Source organism: Heterocephalus glaber, unplaced genomic scaffold, assembly GCF_053883595.1.
Source record: "Heterocephalus glaber isolate CG9 unplaced genomic scaffold, H.glaber_assembly_v1.0 deba00001472, whole genome shotgun sequence".
NCBI lineage: Eukaryota > Metazoa > Chordata > Mammalia > Rodentia > Bathyergidae > Heterocephalus > Heterocephalus glaber.
The window spans coordinates 92,432,649-92,454,852 of record NW_028258315.1 but is presented as its reverse complement, the minus strand read 5'-3'; the positions used below and the strand labels follow the sequence as shown (position 1 = coordinate 92,454,852).

General features: G+C 44.1%; 1 long non-coding RNA gene across 1 annotated transcript in view; it reads left to right on the top strand.

Moving 5' to 3' along the window:
• The window catches only part of LOC110345704 (uncharacterized), a 37,134-nt gene extending 15,608 nt beyond the window's left edge, over positions 1-21,526 (top strand). Inside the window, exons 2-4 of the long non-coding RNA XR_002389229.2 lie at positions 8,180-8,376; positions 9,843-9,931; positions 19,675-21,526. This is a non-coding gene — a long non-coding RNA (uncharacterized LOC110345704). The remainder of the gene's footprint in view (positions 1-8,179; positions 8,377-9,842; positions 9,932-19,674) is intronic.
• The last annotated feature ends 678 nt before the right edge of the window (positions 21,527-22,204 follow it).

The following is a 22,204-nucleotide window of genomic DNA, read 5'->3' as shown; positions in this document are numbered from 1 at the left end:
GCTGCCCTGGCTGACACGTTGTCCCCTGACCTGGGAATGGTACATCAGCCTGTGGTTTCCAGGCTGGCTCTGCTTTCATAGAAGCTTCTCAGCGCAGAGATCTCCAGTGGGCCGTTCCCGAGGGGAGACTCTCCTCCCAGACAGGGAGTTTTGTTGGGAAAAGCAGAGAAAAAGGCTGTCCCAGATGGAATTTGTGGTATCCAGCCCTGCTGTTTATCCTTGGGACATGTCTGAATTTCAGGCCATGACTTTCCTTTGCTCTGTTGTCATTGCCTGCTTTCTTTTAGTAATTATGCCCAGATATTATCTGTGTCTATTCAGCCTCCTTGCTGCCTTCCCACAATCTTCTCTATACCACGGGCCAAAAGCATGGAAACTGTGTATCCCAAGCTGCCTTGTCAATTAGGTTCCGCCTGCACAAGGCACTGACTTGATGTTGGTTGGAAGGCAGGAGGAAGGAGGGACATTAGCAGCCGCTCTGACACGCAAATGTGAGCTCTTTAGTTGTGGGGTACTGGGGTGAGGGCCGGCAGCGATGCTATGGATGAATCCACTCTCAGTGCACACTCAAGAGCTCTGGGGAAAAAAAACATTCTTTCCTTTTTGCCCCTCCCACCCAATGTGGCTCTAGTGGATTTCTACAATGTTTTGCTTCTTAAGAATGACTTTCCCTGGGGTTCATGGAGAAATGTTGCGAACATCACAAAATGGTCTCTGGAAGAGTTGCCAAATCAATGCCGTGCCGTGTGCATTGTTGACATTCAGGGACTATACTTGAATTGATGGATGTAGGAGTCCAGCTAAGTCATGAGCCTCTCCGGGCCTCAGTTACTTCATACATAAAATAATATGATCAGACTATCTCCACAACTTTCTGGGATTGCCTCCTCAATGACATATTTTAACAGGAACTTCTGGAGCCATTGAATATATCCTGTTAATTCAGCAAAAGATCAAAATCACATTATCAAAAATGTTCAGGACGGGCTGCCTTAGGTGGGGCTCACTTTGACCTCCACTTTGGCGCAGGCATCATCATTCTACATTGTCTCTTACCGGGCTGACTGCACATATTTCCGGACCTACTGGTCCTGAAGACGTGAGAGTTGGTGACACCTGCTTTCCTGCCATGTCAGGCCTCCCCAGCCTTGCTGGGGTCACATTTTCCCTAGGAGTCCGTGCAAGGCCTAGACTCAACCAGGTCCTTTGGAGCAGATGACGAAGATGTTATCGTCACCTCCTTATTTCTCAGCAGGCAGATCTGGCAGAGGAAACAGCACCACTTTGTAAATTCACAAATATCCTGCTTCAGACAAGTTTGCCCTTTCTCAACCCTGAAAGGGTCAGAAGAGCAAGCCAGGGGCCACCCAATGTGCCTGGGAAGCAGAGGGATGGGTTTCCTGCCCTGCAGACATTCTTGGCTGGCCTTCACATCTCCCATGGCTCACCCACTGTGCCCTGCATTTCCTTACTTCCTTGGCTTAATCACACCAGTCTCCCTAGAACTGTGAGCCTCTCGTATTTCCAGTAAATTCCCATTTTGTCTAGATATCCAAAGTCCATTTGCATTGCTACTAAATCATTCCTGAGCAATACCTCTCCTTTTTTTTTTTTTTGTTTCCTTACTTCTGCTCAAAGCATGTATCTTAGATTTCATCCCAAACACCTTTCTTCTTTATCAAGAGGGCCAACTATTACAGGTATACAATCACCAAACAAATTCATGTTCTGGATGGACTTAGAATAGGATCCTGGGACTGTAGGATCATCTGCTGCTTCCAGGCTTGCTGGGTTCTCAGGATAATCAGGTTCGGAGGATCTCGGAAGAGTTGCTGGGAACAAACATGTTGTGCAGACTCGTTACTTGTCAGAGGGATGACGATGTAGCTGTGAGTTTTCTCCGTCCCACACTCCTGTCCCTAACCTCAACATCGTAACTTTTCAGGAGCAACAATGTCACCCCGTCTTAGAGCAAAGAATAGTAAGAAGTTGGTGAAGTTGCTATATGAGCTTGTTTATTTCAGTGGAACCAATTTTATCTGTTCACCTACTATAATTACTGAATACCCATCTGTTAAGGCCATGTTGTGCTGGCACAGAGCAGTGAACCAGAGAACTGTTGACCTCATGAACCCTACACTTCATCAGGGGAAGGGAAAATAAACAAATCCAGCTCCAAACAAATAAAGGGATAGGTTGATTTTAGGCAGTGGTAGGTGACCTGGAGAAAGGAAAGGAAAAGGGAGGAGGAGAGAGAGGGACTTAAGCTCAGGAAGTCAGGCAAGGGCGTTCTGGGAAATGAACTGAGACCTGCGAGGAGGAAGAGGTAGCCTTGTGAAGAATAGGAGGAAATTTCCAGACAGTAGGAAGAGCAAGTGCAGAAGCTGCGCGGGGGAAATGGGTGCAGTGCATCTGCACAGCCAGCAAGAGAGAAGAGGCCTTGTGGAGGCAGGTGAGGGCTAGATCGCATCACACAGGGGCTGGGTAGGTACTGCGGAGATTTTTAATTCTCGTGGAACCCTGAGCAGTAAGTTTTAAGCAGGGAGGGTCCTAAGACCCGACTGTGGTTTGGAAGGCCACTGAGGCTATGGCAGAGAGAAGGGACAATGACGGGGCAACCACGGCAGGAGAAGCCTGGCCAGCAGGCTGTGAGCAAAGCCAGAGACAGCGGACCGCTGCAAGCCACGCTGTCTGCACAGCTGCACTCGATCATTGAAGCTATTCCTCAAGGACCAGTTGGAACGCATCACTGCAACCCAGAAACACAGCAATTACATGCCAGAAGAAGAAAAACAAAACTAAACATATATTTAGCCAGAAACAGTAGTAATTACAGGGCAATTTCTCCTCACGCCTTGCCTTAACTTGTGACTGCCCTAACAATTAACTCCTGTAAGCAAGTGATCTGCTCAGCCCACCCGCTCTTGCATTATGAGCACAAGCCCGCTGCCACCCCCTGTGCAACCCCATCCCCAGGACTGTGGACTGCCATCACCAATGCATTTTTATACAGTGTCAGGGTATAGAGAATGGGTATGTTTTTCGAGATACATTTCACTTATAAATTACTTGATTACTTTGATATAACTTAGTTATCCATCTCTTTTACTAGTCTAAAGAAATGTATTTATCTACTCACTGGTTTATCCATCCATTGAGTAGGCATTTGTTGAATCGCTTCTGTGTGCTCTGTCCCATGATAGGAAGGAACTGGAGATAAAAAGAAAAAGGCACAGACCCTACCCTGTGGTGGGGAATGGCCATCTGATTAGCATTTTGTTTTGTTTTTTTTAGTATTGGGCATGGAACCCAACGTTTTGCACGTGCTAGGCAAGTACTGTACTACTGAGCTATGCACCCAGACCCTCTCAATATTTCCTCTCCTCCTTCTGTTTTTTGTGACAAGGGCTCACTGCGTAGTCCAGGCTGGCCTTGAACTTGCTATGCATCTCAGGCTGGCCTCAAGCACACACTCCTCCTGCCTCAGCTTCCCAAATTCTGGGATTATGGGTGTGTGCCACCAGACCAGCTTCATTTTTACTTTCCTCAACATCCTTGAGAGCTTGTTTGGAGGTTCTAGCAGGGGAGCGCAGCTACTCGGATACCCTTGACTGAGGAAACTGTCCTCCTGTATCGGGGGTGGTCGTCCTCTTCGACCGACCAAGCGCACAGCTTCGGGAGGGACGCACATGGAGCGGTGAGGGAGGGAGGGGACACCCGCCTAGCCAGCCAGATCAGCCCAGTCAACCCTGGCGATCAATGGGGTGACAGATGTGGCAGCCAGATCGCCCTCACATCCCACAACATCCTAGAAAGCAGATATGATTGTCCCTATTTTTACAGGCGAGTATGTTGAGACAGGGAGAGATCACACTATCAGTGGTGTAATCGTAAGCAGTTTGTAGCAGAGCTAAGACTGAAAGCGGCCCTGCTTGATTCCAAAATCATCCGTAGTTTAAAGAGGCAGATTAAACTCAGATATGAGAGGCCTTGGACACAGGCTCAGGCCTCCATGTTTAAAGAGAAAGATGTGCTCTGTAATGACAAGAAGGAAGTCACATCTCAGGGACCACAGAGTTTCAACAACAAAAGAATCATGAAAACAGTAATAACAAACAGAAAGGGACTCATAGAAAACACAGCAAGTTGTTGTGGTTCACAGAGTGAGTCATCCCCAAAAGACTCCAGAGAAAGATTGGAAATGAATGTGCTTTTGAGGCTATGTGTCAATCATCCAGCTCCCCGGGGGACATGGGAGGAGGGGTCTCTGAGGACTTCTAGTTAAACTGCATGGTGCCTGTGCCTCCAGGATCAGGACGAGGAGCCCTCTAGGATGGTGCTGCTCAACCTGGGGACCTGCACCCCAGGATTATTGGTGGCCCAGAGGATATAAGAAGCCAGAAATCAAATAGGGCAGCTTGTTTTAGATGTGTCCATTTTATTTAAAAATTTGAGCAAAACCAATATTATTTTGAAACAGACATTAATGTATTATGGGAGAGGCATCCATTTTACATGAAATTTTAAGATGAACGCAAGTATTCAATTTTAGTGGATCCCTCCAAGCTTGATTACCAGATTCCCACAGATCCACGATCCTGGCAGGGCCTATTGAGACACTTCGTGCATTTATCTCGAAGGAACTAGCTGGCCCCCACCCTCAACATTTACTGAGCTCTTGTCCTGAGCTGGATTTTCTGCCAGGTCCTGTTTAAGATTAATAGGATATTAGTCTTGCAGCAGGCCCCAATATATGGTCACACGGCTGCCCAGGACATAATGTGTAATTGTGCTACGTAGGAAGGCTGACGGGTGCTCAGAGGAGGACCGATTAATTGCACCTGCAAGGGAGTCTGTTGGGAAAGACTGTGAGAAAAACTTTTAACTGGGTGGGAAAGACTTCTGAGGAGGCAGTGTCCCCAGCAAGAACAGGGTGGCTGCCAAGTGGGCATTGAGGCTGGAGCATACCCAACTGGGAGGCCCGGAACAGGGCCAGTGAGGTAAGTTATTGCACTCAGGTCACATCAGCCTTGAATGTTACCCTCAGAACCCTAGAACTTCATACTGGGCGGAATGGTGGGCAGGGCTGAAGAGTTTAGCTTTGGAGAGAAACACAGTTAAACCTGTATTTTAGAAAGTTAAGGAAGGTAGATTTCTGGAGGCACCAGGGGTATCTATCCTGACACCATGCCAGGACCTGGCTAATGACAGATTCCAAACTTTCATGGAACCCATTTTAATGTGTAATCATCTCCACAGTATGGATATGTGTGTTACTATGTCACCATTTTGAGTAATATTTTGATACATGCATTTTAATACAAATATTTCCTTTGTAATCCTATGTGTTTTCTTTTATACTCTTAAAAATATTATTCTCTCGGCTGGGGATTTAGCTCAGTGGTTTCGGCTGCCTGCTGTGCAAGCGCAAGGACCCGAGTTCAATCCCCGTACCAAAAAACCCCCCAAAATAAAATAAAATAAAAAATAAAAATATTATTCTGGGAATGACCCCAAGGAAATCTTAACCTGACACCGAATGGGTTCATGGCTCAAAGCCTTCAGATATTTGAAGGTATGACATAGACCATCTTCCCAAGGGCTGGGATCTATTCCAGTTCTGTGGCCCCTACCAAATTAGTTAACCACCAAGTTCCCTCTTCTGCAAAATGAGGACAATGACAGTCCTTCCTCAAGGTGTTATTACAAGAATTAAATCAGCTAACATAAAACTGCAGCAGTGCCCAGTCTCTGTTTCCAGTGGTTTGAGACTATAGTGCTTTTATAACTCAGGTGAGACTGTTTGGGTGGGCTTATGATAACTCGGGTGACACTTTGAGAACAGAATCACTATTTCTGACACTCATGATATTGCCTTCTTTTTACTAGGTCTTCCTCAGACCCCCAAATTTCCAGACCCAGAAAAGGTAGAAGTAGCATTCCTTTAATCTCTATTTATTAATAACTTTAGTAGCTGTCTTAGTTGGACTTCCCAACCGGTGGACCCTGAAGCAAAGCTCTGGGATAAGTGCTATGTAGTTGAACTTACAATTCTTCAACTTTAGTAGTGCAAAAGTGCACCAGTCAAGCATACTGCTTTCCACTTCCAATAGTGTTCAGCAAATGCCATGAGCTAGTTAACATTTCATTATAAAATAGGCTTTATGGTGCATGATTTAGTCCAATGAGGGGCTAATGTAAGTGTTCTGTGCCTGTTTGCTTGTTTTTTGAGAGGGTCTTGTTGTGTAGTCCAGGCTGGCACAAACTCCTGATTCTCCTGCCTCAGCCTCCTGAGTGCCAGGCTCTGAGTATAACCAGCACTGCAAAACTTTTAACTTAGTTCTTTTTTTTTTTTTTTCTTTGGTACCGGGGATTGAACTTGGGTCCTTGCGCTTGAGCAGTAGCTGGCGAAACCACTGAGCTAAATCCCCGGCCCCAACTTAGTTCTTTTTTAAAAGAGATAAACAACTTTTCCAAAATTTTTTAGCCGGGCACATTGCCAACACCCCCTCTTTTTATTAGCACCCCCAAAATGGTAACATACGTCAGCCCTAGGAGCCTGAGATCTTAAGAGTTTTACAAAAAAAAAAGATGAGCTAACAGTAGTTAAAATTGATTGAGTATGAAATCTACATTATCTCTGTGTTCCCCCTCCCTTCTGTTCCTTGCTATAAAAGACCCTTGCCCACCTGTAAATGGGGAGATGTGAGGCAAATGGGCCCCTCCATCTCCTCAGAGTTAGCTTTAAATAATCCCTTTTCTTTTTCACTCAAATATATGGTGTCCTTTGATTTGGTCAGCGGCAAACAGACGAATCTGAGCATATGAGCCTAAGCGGCCTGTGACATGAGCATATTTAAGGCAGGCAAGGCTCAGCAATGGTATTGGGGAGGTTAGATGTAGGAAATGCATTGCTGACTTCTATTTCCAACTCACACTGGGTTGAATGTAGACATAACCCGGTCTTAGGTTGAGGAGCATGAGTGTGAAGTCTGAGGAAGTAGCATGAGGAGGGGGAAAGTGAGAGGAGGAAGAAAGGAAACCAATAAAGGCAACTAGAGGTAAGCACTGAGGGCAATAGGGCAGCAACCCTGCTGGGGACCCCGAGAGACTGTGCGAAACACATCTCAGCTTGTCCCAAGCACTGAGGAGGCCGGGGACTTACTCAGCAGCTCCTAACCTGGGCTGCAAGGGCTGCCCTGGGGTATTACTTTCTAGCCCCTGGCCGCATTTGAGAAAGCTGGCAGGCCTAGAGACCCAGGGCCGGAGGGAGAGCCTGTGTGTGCAAGGGATTGGCTTCCAAAGTGCAGGTGACCTGCGAGGTATGGCCCTGGCGAGGTCTGCTCCACAGGGAGGCCTGAGGCGATATGGCTGTCGATAAAGGGTGTGAAAACATTATGAAGCAGACAAAGAGGGATGAAACAGTTTAGATTGTGTTTTATTAAAAAAACAAAATTCATACTCAGAGAACAACAATAGTTATTACACTGTGTATCATTATCTTCAAAGTAGTTACTCAAGTGTAAGACATAAATGAAAAAGATTCTTAGGAAAAAGAAACAGATAATACAAAACTTTCTTTTCAATGAACTAAGATAAACTAGTAGTATAAACTAATTAGCATAATTAAAATATTTTTAAAACAATGGAATTTGTAATTTGAAAGTATTTGAACTTCATATTTCCTATTTTCTCTCTTCTATTTTGCTCTTTATGTGTGTATATAGATAAATAATATATACTATTATGTGTAATATATACTCTATTGTTTCTCATATAAGAGAAACCACACAATACTTGAGTTTGTGTGCCTGACTTATTTTACCTAACATTATGTTCTCAAGTTGTATCCATTTACCTATGAATCCCTCAAGTTTATTTCTTATGGCAGCATAGTACTCCATTGGTATAAATACAATATTTTCCTTGTGTATTCATCTGTTGATGGAAATCCATGCAGTTTCCAAGATTTAGGTATTTTAAACTGTGCTGCTTTAAGCATGGGTATTCATGTACCCTCGTAATATGGTAATTTGAACTCTTCTGGGAAGATACCTAGGAGGGGAATAATGGAATTTCTATTTTTGGTTTTTTGAGGAATCTCCACACTGATTTACATAGTGGTTGGACTGGTTTACACTCCCACCAACAATGTAATAGAATTTCTTTTTCCCTACAGCACCAGAAGCACCCCCCGCCCCGTGGAAATGAGAAGAAACGTAAACAAGCCTCAAAAACAGACTTCTGGATCACCTACAGCAACCCCAAAGGGAAATGAGATGGAACAATCTGATACTCAACCACCTGGACTCTCTGAACTGGCAACAAAAGAGGTTCTGGGAAAAATGAAATCAGTGCAAATGAATCAAAGTGAAGGTACTTGCTGAATTCTGTTCTACAAGTGGACATTCATCTCTTTGAGAATTTTTTTTTTTTTTTGGTACCGGGGATCGAACTCAGGACCTTGCACTTATGAGGCAGGTGCAGTGCCACTGAGCTAAATCCCCAGCCCTCTTTGAGAATTTTTAAAATTAATTTTTCACATGCTCCTGAGGAATTTTTACCGTACTCAGTGAATTTAATTTTTTAGTCTTAGCAGTTAAATCATCATGGTCCACTCATGAAATAGACATTTGAAATTAACATTGCAAAAGAATCATTTTCAGGGCCAGGGATTTAGCTCAGTGGTTCCACCACCTGCCTCGCAAGCACAAGATTCTGAGTTCGATCCCCATTACCAAAATAACATAATAATTTTCAGACTAGAGACTACATAGTGAGAAGTTTAAGATTAAAGTGCCTTTTAAAAGGAAACTACATCCTGTCTTTGCAAAGGAACAACTATGATGATATACAGCAGTGATTGCAAACCTGTGGCACGTATGCAGAGCTCTCTCTTTCAGTTTACAAGCCAGGTAACCCTAGCATCAACCCAGAAGTTGAACATTCAGGTTTAATTGTATTGGTGGCACTTTGTGATAAATAAGTGGGTTTGGGTTGCAGTTGGGGCACTCAGTCTCTAAAAGATTCACCATATCTGATCTACAGTAATGGGTCTGATTATTATAATTATTGAACTAAAGCTACAAGGAGCTACTAGCAATAGGTCATAGAAATTCTATTGTCACAGATTAAAGACCTATATTTTGGGAAGGTCTTGGGTGGGACTTTCTGGTTTAGTTTCTTTGGGAATGAGGTAGAGATTGTCCAGTTTGAAGTAAATGTAACCATTTGAAATGCTGTCATGATTCTTACCCTACAGATTTATTAGTGGGTTCTAATCTACTATCCATTGCAGGAAACTCCGATTAATTTCACAAAGTATTTGCCAACCAACTTTGAAAACTATTCTCATAGCTTTCTCATGGAATTAAAATTGCTCTTCAGGAGCACAGGATTTGGGGGGCTATGAAACCATTCTGTATGCTACTATAATAGTTTATATATGTCATTAGACATTTGTCAAAATCACAGAATAGGTAACATCAAGTGATTAGTGTAAGTTTATCAATCATGACAAATACATGATGGCTAGGTACATTGACAGTGGGGGAAGCTGTGCCCGTGTGAGGACAGGAGTCTGTGGGATCTCTATACTCTCCCCTCAATTTTACAATGAACCTAAAACTGCTCTATAAAATAAATTTTGTTCATTTTTTAAAAAATTGCTCAGTGGGCCACTGTGTCTTGCTTTTGCAAGGTGATTCACCCTCACTCTGTAGGATGCACTTGTTTTCCTGCTTTTTCTTGGCTCAAACTCACTCTTGCAGAGCCTATTTCTTTTCCTACCTTTAATAAAACTTTGCTACTCTTTGCGCTTATATTAACCAATTCTTTGTCAGGACAGAAAGAACCTAGAAACTACCTCCAGAAGGAGACTCCAGCACCCCAAAACCTAGTAACATATTTGGCGAGCCAGCCAGGAGGCCAGGTAAGGCCCTTTGGAACATTTGTTTGTTTGTTTGTTTCTAAACTGACCTCATGTTTCTGTTCTCCATAATACTTTGTTCAGCTTTCTCACTCTTTGGGGGGAAAAATAGCTGTTGGTAGCTTGGTAGCCTCCCTAAGTAAGCCACCTACCCCAGTTTATTCCTTTTTGTGCTCAAAGTCCTATCTGTGCTTTTTCCTTAGATGGCTGTTTATTTCTCAGAGTACTATCTTAGTCCAGGTCACATATGGCTGGCCACCATCTTGTCTTTTTTTTTTTTCTTAAATTCTTTTATTGATACATTTTAGGTATGCAATACATTTACATTTATCATTGGGTGCTTGTACCAGTACATGATGTATCTTGGTTCTTATTTTTCCCCATTCCCTGTGCTCCCTTCCCTATTTACAACGACTTTGTTTCTATTTTTTCCTTTTCTCATAACACCATCTTGTCTTGTCATGTTACTGGGTACCCACTTTGGATCAACCATGTGGCTCCCACCATGTTTGTTTCCCTTCCTTGTTTCTTCTAACAAAATGCAAGTAATTTAGAAACATATGCCTGATCGCCTGAGCAAAACCAAAGAATATCCAGTGAAGCTTAACTCAAGAAACTGAGTCAAAGGGGAGCTATCCTCATTCTTAGGATTTTTAAAGGTTTTTTTCTTGCCAAAAAAAAAAAAAAAAAAAGTTTCCATCTCTACTACCTTAAACAAAATACTGAAGTTTTACTGTCAGGGTAAATGCAAAGGATATTGTTTCTCAAGTGCCTCCACCCTGCTTAAGTACAGTTGCACCTCAGTTCGCAAACTTGATTCTTTTCATAATTCTGGTTGCAAAGTGAGTTGGATGAGAACTGAATCAAATTCAATCATTAGATTCATTGTTGACCTTATGAGGAAGTTTGATTTGGTTCTCATCTAGTTCAGTTTACAACCAGAATTGTGGAGAGAATTGAGTTCATGAACTGAGGTACCACTGTAGAACCATCAAGTGGCCCAAGGGAGTCCCAAGATATTGTTTCCCAAAAGTCTCCACCCTGCTTCAGCTGAGCCATCAAGTGGCTCAACATGGCTAAGGAATCCTGGTGGGAAAGGATTTGACCCTGATGGGAGTATTGAAGGGCTAGGTAGAGCCATCAAGTGGCTCAACCCCTTCTCCCTAAGGAATCAGTGGGCCCCAGTATGGAGACAAAAACCTCTCAGAAGGGTTTTCTTCTATGTTTTTGTGATAGATGCCAGCATCATTCTAGCTTCGGACAAAGATGTCTGTCTAGTGGATACTTGAGTCGCACAAGGGGCACTTTGTGGGCTCATTGGGTCTCCTCCTTCTACATGGAATGCCATCTAAAGGTCCTGAGACCTTGTTGTCTCTCTGTAGGACCCAAGACAAGCCACAGGAAACCTCATGAACCACTGATTTCACAGACTTTGCCACTAGGCCATATCCTTGATCAGTGGAAAAGGTTTGACTCTAACAATTTGGAAAAGGAACAGCTTATCTACTATTGCAATAATGTTTTGGTTCAGTATGACCTAGGAAGTGGGATGCTACTTTAAACTATGAGACTATTTTTCAGTTAAATTATTTCTGCTTAAAACACAGAAGGTGAAGTGAAATCCCTTATGTTCAAGCTTTTGTGACCCTTTATCTTAGGGAAAGCCCAGAAACTATGGTATTTAGAGTGGCCTGCGAAGAAGAGAGAGATATCTTTAGTGGAGTTTTTTTTGTTTGTTTTTTGGGGGGTGTTTTGGTACCAGGGATCAAACTTGCGACCTTGCACTTTTGAGGCAGGCAGCAGAACCACTGAGCTAAATCCCTGGCCCCGAGAGAGATATCTTTGATGATCCTGTCCTTGGATCCCCACTGTCTCTCAGGGGGATATGGTCTCTCCCATTGTTTTTAATGAAGAAACTTCAGATGGGACTGCAGACACCTATGACCCAATTGGTGGACATGACCTTTTCTGTGTTCAACAATCAGGATCTGGAGGAGGGTCAAAAGAGAAAAGCTGGAATTATAGCGGTTGCAATTGGTAATGCTGTAAACTCACCCAAATCATCTAAGGGAAAACCCAAGGATGATTGAGGACAAGAAGTCTAGACACTGGCACATGACTGAACCAAGCTACCTCCTGCGCCCTGCTCCAAGTGTAAGGCAGCCAGTGTACCTGACTCACGGCACAGGAGGTTGACTGTCCGTGCTCCCAGAGAGGGCTAGACCAGCCGCGACCTCATTTCCCACTCTGAAGAGACCCAAAGAACCTACAATGGATATTATTTGTCCATGGATATTACCATCTCCTATGTGGAGCCTTGGATAATGCTGGATGTCCTGGGTCAGCCAATTGAATTTTGACTTCCTTCTCTGGAAAACCCTCTTCTAGATCTATAGTCATAGTTCGGGTTGAGGGGAGCCCAAGTTGAAGATTCCTTACTCCTACTTTGACATATCACTTTGAAGGCCGAATGGTTAAACATGAGTTGGTTTTTTGTTTTGGGGTTTTTTTGTTTGTCTTTTTGTTGGTTTTCTGAGATGAGGTCTTGCTTTGTAGTACAGGCTGGCCTTGAACTCATGTTGATCTTTCTGCCTCAGCCTCCCTAGTGATGAGATTATACATGTGCACTACCATACCCAGCTAATCATGAGTTTCTAATTGTCTCACAGTGTTCTACTCCCTTGCTAGAAAGAGATTTACTAGCAAAACTGGGGGCAATTCTCAAATCTCGACAAAGGCCAAAACAAATTTTACCTGTTGGGCTATGCCAGGTCTCCCTGATCTAATTAGCCAACAGGTAGATCCTGCTGCATGGTATAATAAAAAACCTGACTTAAGAAAATCCTTCTTCCTCTACATATCAGAAGAAGGGAATTGTTCGGGGTGTCTTGACCCAAAGACTAGGACAAGAACTCTGCCCACTGGCATACTTTTCAAAGAGTCAGATGCAGAGGCTGATGAATGACCACTGTCCCTAAGGGCAGTAGTAGATACAGCTAGGCTAACAGAGGAAGACTTTAGGGTAGAGACTAGAAGTCCCGACTCCCCATCAGGGAGGTAGTCCATCTTTTCAAGGAGGTTGCAGTCATGCATGCTAAGGGATTCTAAAGAGACATGTCTAAAGTCTCCTTGGGAAATCAAAAGGCTGATAGAGAGGCAAGAAGGGCAGCCCTACGGCCCCTCAAGACCCTAACCTTATTCCCAGTTCCTGAGGAACCATTCTGGTCCTTCCTCAAGGAATGCAGTGACAAGATATAAAATCCTACATGGGAAATAGTCACTAGAATTTTCACAGGACTAAGATTCCTGAGAACCCCTGGATGACCTGAAGCTGCTTTCCAGAGAGAAGACACCAGTATTGCTCAGGTGCAGATAAACAGAGTTCCTAATGATTCTAATTCACTGCAGCTTAAATGGGCACCTATATCGAGGCTCCTGTTTTTAATTAGATCCATTATGTGGGTAATCCTGCTAAGTTTATGCTCTCAGGCTCTTGATAATTTATCAAACCTCACTTTGCCATACTTTGTCTTCTAAAGGAAGCACGGAAATCCGACCTGCTGAAGTTACTTTCTTTTTACCATGGAACAGACAGCTCAATAGTAACTAATTCTTTTCTCATTGTTTTCTAACAATTTTTCTCTTCAACCCAGCCAGTGAGCCCCAACTCCCCAAGGTAGTTGGAGAACACATAATCCCCAGTAGGTACAGTCTACAGCCCCTTCCAGCCAGAAGAAGCTATAAAAAAGAGAGACCTCCACTCCCTCAGCACCGCATAAAGAATTATGGGGGTATGTATTTCTCAGGTGTGATCTGCTAATTATATAATCCCAGGACACATACACAGAATAGTTCCCAAAGCCCTGGATGTGGACTCTTCAGAAGAACGCCAGCAGGTTTTTTGATAGGACCCTAGACCTGACGTCAGCCTGAGGAGTGGGTGATACAAAAAGGACAGTCCACATTGGGTTTTTTCCCACTGTGTCTTGCTCTTTCGTGATGCCCACCCTACTTTTACTTGGCTCAAACTCGCTCTGCAGAGGCTGTTTCTTTTCCTACCTTTAGTAAAACTTTGCTACCATTTTAAAAAGTTGCTCTGTGGCTATAGCACTTGGAAAAAATATTTCTTTCCCCCAGAAACACTATAACTACATTTTCTCTGTGCACCCACACATTTAAGAAACATAAAATGAACTCATAAAAAAATTTTAAAATGAGCTCATAAAATCAGCAGGAAGGAAGGCAGGTGATTGATTTCTTTGTTATTGTTGATTGTTCTTGGAAATCCCCCTTTGGTAATGGTGATCTTTTGTTTTACCCTTCCTTTCCCTGAGTAAAAGTCATGTCCTTGGGATGCATGTATCCTTTTGGGGCCAATTGCTTTTTCTCCCTGTCACCTCTTCATTTCAGTTTTTCCCCCTCTGGTACAAATAAGTGCAGCCCATGAAGGAAGCGTTATCAGATCCACGGGACTTATCATGGGCATTGTTCCATGGCTGGCCCCTCACACAACGGTGGGGAAGGGCTGGAAACCTTAATTTGGCCTTCACCCCTGGTGCCTGAAATGAATCCAGCCCACATCCCATTTTACAAGTCTGTTATTGCCTCCTTTGTGCTCTGAGGCTATAACCTGGGGTTGAGCTTCCCAGGCCTCCATTATCAGCTTTGAATTTGGAGAGAGAAAGAGAGAGAGAGAATGAATTGGGGCTTGAATCCCAGCCTTCTCACTGAGCTACAACCATAGCTAGCTGTTTATTTATTTATTTATTTATGAAACAGGGTCTCTCTAAACTGCCCAGGCTGGGCTGGAATATGTGTGATCCTGCTGCCTTAGCCTCCTGGAGTGCTCAGATTACAGGCATGTACCACTGTGCCCAGCTTGCTTTGAACCTTTGCCTTACTCTGAGCCCACAGTCTTTTCCCATTCATACATCTCCTGCACCACCACTATACGCCCTGCCCCACCAGCACCAGGACTGGAATTAGAAATGCCTGTGCTTCCAGAATCCCCCAGCCATCCAGAGCTCCTAAACTGTGTCCTCAGTCAGCTGGAAGGTGTAACTTTGTTGCCAGTGTTCACTTCCTTGCGAAGGACTGCTCTTGTCAGCAGTGACAGGTTCTCTTTTCATTCTTTTTTTTTTTTTTTTGGTACTGGGGCTCGAACTTGGGTCCTTGCACTTGCGCAGCAGGCGGCAAAACCACTGGGCTAAATTCCCGGCCCTCTCTTTTCATTCTTGTTCAGCCAAGAAACAACTTTATTTTTGGATATTAAAAAAAAAAACATCTCCCATTATGCTCATTGCTGCATACTTTAGCTTATTTTGAGAATCAAAACCTCGGAAAAAGACTTGGGTCTTGAGTTCAGGTGGCCTTTTTGGGAGGGGAACCTGGGAAGTAGGACCCGGGTAGAGTAAGCAGAGAAGAAAGCCAACTGCCACACTCATGGCTGTTGTGGGCAGCTGGCTCTCCCTTGCTAGGATCCTGAGGAGCTGCAGGCTGCACACCAGACTACATCTCCAGAGCTGAGGCTGGGGCCTTTCCCCTGCCTTCCCCTCCTCCTGGCTGAAGTGTTCCCTGTGCTTCAAGCTGCTCTATGCACAGGCAACAATAACTACTGAGGCTTCAATAATAATAATATTTAGCTCAGTGGTTTCGCCACCTGCTGCGCAAGCACAAGGACCCGAGTTTGATCCCCAGTGCCAATAAACAAACAAACAAATAATAATAATAATAACATTAACAAAAATTTAAAAACCTGTAGTGGCAAAGTTGAGGGACTGCACAGGTGTTTGTGTTGAGCACTCCCAGAATGCATGAAGAATGCCCACTCTGGCTACAGCTGGAATCCCAGACAGACCAAGGGCATGTGGCATGGAGCACAAACAACATTGCTGCAGTTCAGACAGGTAATCTAAAGTGATCTTCCTCACTCTCCTCAGCAACAAACCCATAATATTTTTAAGTGGCCTGATGGAACATCTGCTGCTGTTTCTTCTCTCCAAGAGGATGAGAGATGACCAGACAGCCAGCTTGTCTGCACTGGGGCACGGCTGACTTCCAGGGCCCTCCCGTGGAAGTTCCTCATCTTCTGGATCCTGTATGTTCTGGTGTTCAACCAGTTCCACCAGCTAGACTGAGACCAAAAAGATGGACATCCCAGCCCTAGTGCCACTCCTCAGCAGAGTTTTGAAAGAAGTTCACACCAAGATAGGAACGGAGCATGGAGATAGAACTTTCTCTTCTCTAAGATGAGGTTTTGGGCATCGTTAAAGCCAACCTGCAGATTGCTCCAAAGTAGAACTGCAGTTATTTCTGCAGAAGAGAAATTCTCACGGTGATGTCTTCAAAGCCAGAGAAGGCAAGAGCAGAAGTCCTTCCTCTCTGAAGAGAACTCATCAAGAAGAACTTGGGCAAACAGAACAAGTCTGAATGAACCCGAGAACTTTGGGGCTGGCCAGAGAGCATGGAGCCATTGGAGTGCCACTTCCAAGAGATACTTTGTGTCAACAGATGATCTTCTAAAACCCCTGACTCTTTTTAAGAGACTGCTTAAAATTATGCTGCAGGCTTTAGAATCCCCAGCACAGTGACATCATTCTTAACAGAGACAATCCAGTGTATCACATAGGATAACTTAGATCCGGGATTCTTCTTAATATTTGAACATATAAGGGCTGGGGATTTAGCTCAGTGGTTTTGCCACCTGCTGTGCAAGCGCAGGGACCTGAGTTCGATCCCGGGTACCAAAAAAAAAAAAAATTGAACATATAGCTTGGCCTTTTTGATGAGGATTGGTGTACTCACAGGTGCTGTTCTTCGAGATAACTACCACTTATTGTACTCAGTGTATGCACGCAGACTTTTGCCTACATTGGCAGTTTTTAACACACAACTGCCAAGTAGCTCTACCAGTTGACAAATGAGGCAACTGTGGCTCACAGAGGTTAATCGAGTTACTCAGGATTGCACAACTTCGTAAGTAGCACAGCTGGGCTTCTGATCTGGTTCCTGAGCACAGACGGAAGTATGGCTCCTGGTATGATGGTGTCTACAGGTTTTTATAGACTCAGGAAGATAGGCACCTTAATGGGTCAGCCTGCTCCTCTGTACAGTGGTACAGCCTGTGGCTCAGAGTTCACAGTTTGTGGTCAGAGAAGGTTGGGAGACATTGTGTAGTGGAATTAAATATGACAATGTCTCTATGCCTTCCTTATACTCTGCTTAATTTTTTTTCCAATACTGGGATTGAACCCAGGGCCTCATGCATGCTGCACCAGTGTTCTACCACTGAGCTACATCTCCACATCTCCGGCCCTTTTTATTTGTTTCTTTTTCTTTTTTTTTTTTTCCGGTACTGGGGATCGAACTCAGGACTTGTGCTTTCAAGGCAGGCGGGGTCCCACTGCACTAAATCCCCAGCCCTGTTTGTTTCATTTTTGAGACAAGGTCTCACTAAGTTCCCCGGGTTGCCCTTGACCTGTGGTCCTCCTGCCTCAGTCTCACAAGTAGCTGGAGTTCCAGCTGAACACCACCATGTGTGGGTTAAATATTATTACTTTTCATAGCACTACTTTCTGTATAGCAAGAGTATTTCTTGTTCTAGAGGTTGCGCATGAGAAACCAAATGTTTTCCAGAAACAAATAACAAAATATTGAAACAAAAATGACACTTTGTATTCTACAAGATTCACTTATGTCCTGGTTTCAAAAATCTGCTTATTCCTTGGGTCACACATTTATATTTGGAATCAAATTTCAAAAGTTTGCATAAACAAGCTTCTTTAAGAAAGCATGGAAGGAAGAGCTTGTGTGTTCACTCAGCAGAAATGAATCTGCTGGCCTTTTAGGTTTGCAATGTGGAGAAAACCCATTTGAAAAATCTCCACTTTACCTCACTGTGCCTGTAATCTTTCTCTTTTGCGTGCATACTCACGTGCGTGGGTGTGTGTGTGTGTGTGTGTGTGTGTGTGTGTGTGTGTATTTCCTTGAAGCTATGCATACATATTTTGGTTGCATTTCATCCAGCTTTCTGATACACCACTAGAAGAAATTCTCACAGACAAGTAATAGGATGGCACATAGCAGGGGCTTCATAGACTCAATCTCCTCAGTTTTGAAAGGGACTTTAAAAACCATGAGGCTGTAGTGGACATATGTGGTTTTGACCAGTTACTTTTCCAGCAAAGTTTCTCCAACTAGGCTCTATGTAAATTTGCTGTCTTCATCTGCCCACATCCCCGGTCCCCTCCACTGAAATTGCTTGGGTCAAGGTTTTAGAGAGACCTCATATTGCTGAATTTGGTGGTCACTTTTTTGTCCACCCGTCCCTCAGCACCCCATAGTATTTGACACAGGGACCACTCCTTCCAGCTTGAAACCCAGGCACAGTCTTCCAGCTCCCTCCAGCTTCAACGCCCTCCCACTGAGGCCCTGTAGTTGTCACAGGCCCTGGAGTCTCTCCACATCATTTCCCTGAAGCATCCCTTTCGGGCCCCTGGCTTTAGCTACCATTTACTCTTGTTGGGATGTGGATTTTCCTCAAGCATGTGGAAAGCAGCAATGTCAGAGGATGACGGGACTTGTAGGAGGTGAGGCCTAGTGGGAAACCATTGAAACTGCTTTCCTAGGAAGGAATTAATATAGTTCCTGTGAGACAGTGGTTAGTTTGGAGAGGGTTGGCAAGCCTTCCTGGCCTCTTCCCCAGCCTCTCTGGCTTCCTGTCTGACCATGTGATCTCCTGCTCTCACCCACATGCCTACCATAAGGCCATCCGCCATGACATGTTTGGACTTGCAGCTTCCAAAGCTGTGAGCTGAATGAACTTCATGAGAACCCAGCTTTGGGTATTTCATTATAGCAACAGAAAACTGATGGATATTCCATCTATTTGCTGATGATTTCTTACATTTATACTCCATGGTCCAGATTCAAGTACTTAACAGCTTAGAACCTCAAAATTAATATGTTCTAAACAAAATCATGGTGTTTTTCTCCCAACATACTCCTCCCCAGATCTTTCTTTTCTCAGTTAATGCACCATCCTTCACATAGTTGCTCAAGATTCTCTTGTTCTTATCCCCACATCCAGAGACTTAGCAAGTCCTAAAGGCTTCTTCTCAATACATGCATCAAAATTGTTTGCTTCTCTCTGTTCTCCACTGTATCACTTCTCATCTGGATTATTGCCATAGCCTGCTGACTGGTATCCTTGTTTCCACATTTAATCCTCCTATAATCATTTCCCAGGCTGGATCTTTTGAAATGTAGGTCATATGATGTGGCTCACTGGTTTAAAAATCCTTCTGTGCCTTTCTCATCACAATTAGAGTAAAATACAGAGCCTTCAACAAGACTTACAAGGCTTCCATGCCTTAGCCCAGGGCTGGCAGACTTTTCTATAAAGGGCCAGACAGTAAGTATGTTAGACCCTATGAGTCCTATCATCTCTGTTGCTATAAATCAACTCTGGTCTTCACCTCAACCATAGACAATACACTAAATAAGAAAATGTAGGGACTGGGGATTTAGCTCAGTGGGTCCAGTGCCTGCCTTGCAAGCACAAGGTCCTGAGTTCGATCCCCAGTACCAAAAAAAGAAAAGAAAAGAAAATGTAGCTATGTTCCAATGAGATGTTATCTACAGAACCAGGAAGTGAGCTGGAGTTGGTCTAGGGCCATAGTTTGCTTGCCCCTGATCTAGCCCTTTCTTGCCTTCAAATAACATCACACACCACTCTTCTTTTACAGTGGCCCAGCCTCAGTTTCCCCACACTAGACAACCTCCCAGGATGGCTACCACCATTTCTTACGTGGGCCCCCTTGATTATGCTGGCTCTGTGATTGCTTTGACCAATGGAATGTGGCAGAAGTGATATGCTAGAACTTCTTTCAATCTGAGGACTTACAAAGATTAGCATGTTCTTCTTCTCTTGGAACCCAGCCCCTGTGCTCTAAGAAACCAGAAGCCACACCGGGAGACTGCCTGGAGGAACCTGAGGAGCTCTGGGCCAGCCCCAGCTGAGCCCCCAGCCAGCAGCGCTGACTGCCCACCATGTGCCAGAGCCATCTTGCATGTGGCAACCAGATAGCATCGCATGGGACAGAACTTTCTGGCTGAGTGTGGTCACCTCACAGAATTGGGACAGAGAGCATGATTAGTAACTCAGGTCCAGTGCCTTGTTTGCAGCAACGGATAACTGAAACACACATCTTCTTCCTGTTCCTCAGATCCACCTAGCTCATTCTCCCATCAGCTCCAGTGGCTCCTTCTGCTCAGACTCAGTTGACTGGTCCTTTTCATCTTTCGCGTGAGTCTGTAGCACCTTTGTTTTCCCTTGGAAAGCTGCTCTTTCTTCAGTGCAGCCCACTGGTCAAACCCCCTGTCTTCTCACCCACCCTCATCTGGACTCCAGGCTTGTAGACAAGACCAAGCTGATTGGCAACTCTACATCCTCTTTCTGGGCTCAATTTCTGAGTCAGAACTGGGTGCATGGGCCAGGTCATTCAATGAGAGTCAGTTCCAGGAATTATTATGAGTAAGGAGAGACTCTTAGCTGGCGTTGTTAAGTTGATTTCGCATAAGCCTGGAACTGCTGGTGCCCAACCACAAAGGGCAGGACTGTCTGAGATGGACAGAAGGCCAGAGACAGAGAGAAAGTGAAAGAAGCTCCTAGATCTAGCCATAACTGAAGCTATTGTTTCTCTAGATTTTTAGCCAATACTTCTCATTCTACTATCACCCTTCTCTTCCTTTGGGTAACCTAGTTTTAGATCCATCTTCTGTCCCTTGCTCTTAAAATATCACCATTGCTAGGCTCACTCTTTACCATTTCTGCCAAGTATGAGGTTGAACAATATGAAGTTGGCATTCTTACTGGTCAAAATGACTGAATATCAGAAATCTTATATGCTACCTAACTTGAACAGCTCCAGAAATGGGAAAATCATTATTGATGCAGCCCAATTAAATATTAGAGATTTAACTCATAGAAAGTTTAAAAAACCACACCCAAATCCATCTCCTTGTTCCCCCACAGTCCTGGGCACTCTCCTCGTTTGATGTCAAGTGGAGCACTTAACTTCAAAACACCAGAGTGGAGTCTCCTGCAGGCAGAAAAGCATGAGATTATGGCCTTTTCATTCTAGAAATAATACTTGGAGAAATGTAACCTATAATGTCAAACTTTTTTTTTTAATGTGCCATTTAAGCCTTGTCTTCTCTATCTTATTTTAGTTGATTTTAAACTAAGGATCTCAGTTAGCCTCACTGAATTTGACCATGTTCAGTTTAGCTTACCATCCTTCCCTTCTTTTTTTTCTTTCTTTTTGGTATGGGGGATCGAACTTGGGACCTTGCACTTTCGAGGCAGGTGGTGGCACCACTGAGCTAAATCCCTGGCCATCCTTGCCTTCTTATTTTTATTTTTTTTTTGGTACCGGAGATCGAACTCGGGACCTTGTGCTTTCGAGGCAGGCGCCAGAACCACCGAGCTAAATCCCTGGCCCCATCCTTCCCTTCTAAAGCCACGATCCTCTCTTGCCCAGTGGGCCAGAGTCTTTTCCATTTTCTCTTATGGTTGCCAGGATACAGAAACATAATTCAGATCAACGTGAAGACCTTTGTGAATCACGATTGCACAACCCAGGGTACCAATTTTGGCATCATGTCTTCTGACGGTTTGAGACGCATGCAATCTTTATGCTCACCTAAGTCTTACTACCAACATTGAAGTGGACAGTAGAACTGAGAGTCATGCCCAGGGGAATGTGTATGGCCAGACAGTGATTCATTCACTTTAAACTTGGTTGTCCAGTCAGTCACTAGTTCTCTGAGATGGGCCAGGGATCATCTGTGTTTCTCAGGCTTGTCTACAGGAAGTGGCAGGATTCCAGCTAAGTGTCATGCTGGAACAACACAAGGGCAAAATCAATCACTAATAAACTAGCCACATGCCCTTTCCTCTTAAGGCCAAGCTTCCATCCCTGCCCACTGGGTCAAAGTGTTTGGCCATTACTCTTGCTCTACTGTAGTTGTCAGTGTAACCCAATGCAAAATAACATAAAATTGATGGCAAAGTGAAACAGCCAGTTTTGTAATCTAAGCAAGATCTCAAGAGGATTAAGAAACCAACTTTGGGGAACTGCCCTAATTCTTGCAAAGCCATTGATGTGTAAGGAAATGCAGCATCAGATGAGAGGAAAATCTGTGTGGATAAGGACCAAAAAGAGGCTTCCAGTGAATGATTTGAGTATCAAAGGAGTGAGAGGTACACCTGAG